This window comes from Vombatus ursinus, unplaced genomic scaffold, assembly GCF_900497805.2.
Source record: "Vombatus ursinus unplaced genomic scaffold, bare-nosed wombat genome assembly UNPS02014804.1, whole genome shotgun sequence".
NCBI classification, from domain to species: Eukaryota; Metazoa; Chordata; class Mammalia; order Diprotodontia; family Vombatidae; genus Vombatus; species Vombatus ursinus.
This window is the reverse complement of record NW_020954582.1, coordinates 552,653-556,137: the sequence shown is the minus strand read 5'-3', so window position 1 is coordinate 556,137 and position 3,485 is coordinate 552,653. Positions and strand designations below refer to the sequence as shown.

Below are 3,485 nucleotides of genomic sequence, written 5' to 3'. Positions count from 1 at the left end.
CCCCCCCCCCCCCCCCCGGGCAGCAGCCTCAGCGGCCGCGTGCTTGGGAACAGCTGCAGGGCCGGCGCTGGGCCCGCCTGGAATGCGGGGCGGCCGCGCACCGGGACTTTTATGGAAACTTGCTGCTCTAGACGCGGCGGCAGCCAAGGGGGTGTACCCGGCGGCGGCGGCGGCGGCGGCGGCAGCCCGGGGGCCCCCCACTTTGTGCGATCCAGACGGAAGGACGCGCGCGGGGTGCGCGGGGCTCGCTTCTCGGCCGCTCCCCTGAAGGTAAGAGCGCTTGGGGCCACCCCCGGCTGCGTGGGGCTCCCCCTGCCTCAGTAGTACCCCTCCAGCTCCTAGGCGTTTCTGTCCCTGGCTCACGGACCCCCCCCTCCCGGCCTCAGTCCCAGCTCGCTCTCTGTCTCAGGGATACCCGATGGCGCTGGCGGGCGGGCGGGCGGGGGCGGCCCCGGGGGGCACCCAGCCCGAGCCCGACCTCCCAATGGGGTGCTCGCCGCCACGCCGTCCCCGCGGCGCTCTTCCTTCCCCGGTATCCCCATGTTGGGATTCTGCCCGAGGTGGGGGCGGGGGTAGCTGGGGCTGGAAGCCGAGACGGGCATTGGCCCGTGTGCCTGCCTCGGGCCCACAGAGCTGCCGAGGGGCGAGGGGGTCCGGTTGCACTCCCTTAGGGGTCCGAGAAGCCGTCTAGTCACGTCCAGTCTCAGATGCTTAACTCGCTCTGGGCGGGGGAGGACAGACAGGGGCAGGGGTCCCGGAAGCTCCCAGCTTTGCCCTCCCCACCACAGGACACAACATGAAAAAGGCGGGGGGTGGGGTGGGGTGGGGTGGGGTGGGGTGGGGTGGGGGGGGTCCCTTGGGAGTAGGAAACCCGTCCCCAGCAGGGCAAGTCACTTAACCTCTGTTCACCTCAGATTCCTCAAGTGAAAAATGGGGCAAATACCAACCCTAACCCTAAATGCGCACCTCCCTCCCAGGGTTGTTGAGAGGATCCAATGAGATGATATCTGTAAAGCACTTAGCTCAGTGGCCGGCACATAGTAGGTGCTACAGAAATGCTTGTTATTGATTATTATGATCATACACTAGGAGGAAAGGGAGGCTCAGTGATTTGCTAGAGGCAGCCCAGAGGTCGCCAACTTTTGCCCCCATCCCCCACGTCCCCATCTTCACTTTCTATTTACTGCGGACTCCCCAGTGTCAAAGCAGGGATTATATACTTGCTGAAGTACTTGCTTATATACTTGGGAAAGGCACGAACTGGGGGACAGGGGGATCGGGATCGTGGCGTGCAACGAATGGGGTTTCCCCCATCTGCTTCTTTCCTAGTTGAACTCAGGGCTGACCTCGTTTAACAAAGTCCCCCAAGGAGAACTTGGCCACGTTGAGTCACAACGTTAAGTAAACGTTCACGTGGATGTGGACTCAGTCCCAGTCTGCCCGTGCGGACCACCGGGAGCATTTTTACCTGATGGCCCATTCGCGGGATAATTTATTGCACTAAGCCAGTGATCTCTGATTTCCTGGGTAAGCGCACTTTCTTCTGTGCCCCAGGCAGGTTGAAACTTGTGAGTCACCGGGTGGATGGGGTTGGAAAGGTGGGTGAAATACTTGACTTAGGACTTCCCTGACACAGGGTCTTGGGGGGGTGAACAATTAGGATGTGGGGGGAGGGCGGTGTCTCACATTCTATCCACAGCTTCAAACTTCTGAACTTGTTACTGTAAGAAAAACAATTCTTCGTTTTATTTCGTTAAATGAGGGACCCTGGAAAGTGCTTTGAGAAGAACATGACAGCCTCCCTGGCTAGGCTCTAGCACTGGCTGCCTCTGCCTCATTCGCCCTGACTCAGTGGCGGGGGTTGAGGCGGGAGTGGAGTTGGAAGCTCCTGGCTCCCCCGGCCATTGTCGGGCTCTCTCTCTTAAATCGCTTTATAAATGCCAACTATTATTACTGCTGATAACAATAGAATAAAGAATGAAATAGGTGGATTTGATTGGTAGCGTTGGTAGAAGGTTTAATGCCTCAAATGAGAGAACCTAGGAATGGGAGGTGAGGGGAGCATGGTGGAAGAAAGCGAAACATCACCTTTGAATGAACTTGGATTATTAAATGGAGTTTGCTAAGATTCACCCTGAGATTTCTAAGCACCCCCATCTTTAAGAATGGATATTCTGACTGATGTGTTGGTGTCTTATGTAGCAAACAAAACAAAACAAAAATCCCCCTCTTCCAAGCCATCTCAGGCTCAAGACCCCATGGAGCTGGGACTTAGTCATATATTAGAAATGCAACAAGCATGTATTAAATGCCTATTATGTGCCAGGCATTGTGCTGAGCTTTCCAATCCTCACTACAACCCTGGGAAGTAGGTGCTATTATGATCCTCATTTTACCATTGAGGAAACTGAGGCAGACCAAAGCTGGGGCAGGATTCAAACTGGCCTTGCTGATGCCAGCCATCGACTTTGCCACCTAGCTGCTTCTATACTGATGTCAGGAAAAGTTTCTGGCTGTCTTCAAAAAAAGACTGAGTGACCACATTGGGTAGATAGGCAGGACAGGATGGCTGCTGGGATTCTCAGGGCATCGCTGTCTCAGTACACAGAAGGCATCCTGCCCTCACCCCAGGCTTTTCAACCTCTTTAGTTCCAAAAGAAAATGAAGCATCCTTTCCCTTGTTCACATTAAAATGGAACCTGTGCTATTTAACCCCCCCCCCCAAACCCACCTCCTGCTCCATAAGCCCCATCGTCATCACAATGTGTGTCATGCCGGCAGATCCATCTTTAGCATCAGTGAAAGAATGTTCTGCAGCAGCCACGGGAGCCGCATTCTCCTACTCCCCGGGCTCCCCCCACCCCACCCCCCAAACTCTGAAACTTCCTTTGAAGTATTCAGGTTAGGGCTGTATTTGTGAACAGAACGGGGACTGAATAGGAATATCTGGAGGAAGAAAATTAGGGTAAGAGCCTTAGGTTCAAGACTAGGCTCCATGCCGAAATGACGTCAGTCTATAAACCTCCTGCCCTGTGACTGATCACTCAGAACTGGAGTGACCCTCAGTGACTCACATTCTAAAAAACAAACAAACAACAAACCCCCTTGTATGTTCTAGAAAGTTGGAGGGTAGTTCAAGCGCTTGCTTAAGCATAAGTATGAAGCTCATTAACCAGCGCTGGGGTTGGGGGAGCACCGAAGAGAAACGAAGGCAGGGAGAAGAGAAGATGGCGGCAGGTGGGCTGCTGTCTGCCAAGCCTGCTGCATAGCTAACCAACTCGATTTCATCTGAAATCTTCCTTTCCTGCTCCCTCCATCTTCCTGAACCCTTCTGGGCTTGGTTGCCTTTTCACCCCTCCACTTGAGAGCTGGAATTCACCCTCCCTGGGTAACCTCTCCCTCACTGGGTAACCTCACCCTCACTGGGTAACCTCTCCTTCACTGGGTAACCTCCCCCTCACTGGGTAACCTCCCCCTCACTGGGT

At 54.9% G+C, this 3,485-nt stretch overlaps 1 protein-coding gene across 7 annotated transcripts in view; it reads left to right on the top strand.

Annotated features, from left to right (window-relative positions):
* Positions 1-3,485, top strand: part of NEXN (nexilin F-actin binding protein) — a 73,693-nt gene that overhangs the window by 4,411 nt on the left and 65,797 nt on the right. For 6 of the 7 annotated variants that reach the window (XM_027874065.1, XM_027874072.1, XM_027874067.1 and 3 more), the window contains exon 1: positions 187-270. The exons of the other annotated variant lie outside the window; for it this stretch is intronic. The gene's annotated coding sequence lies outside the window, so the exon portion shown is untranslated. Of the gene's footprint in view, positions 1-186; positions 271-3,485 lie in introns of those variants that run through there. 7 annotated transcript variants of the gene reach the window in all.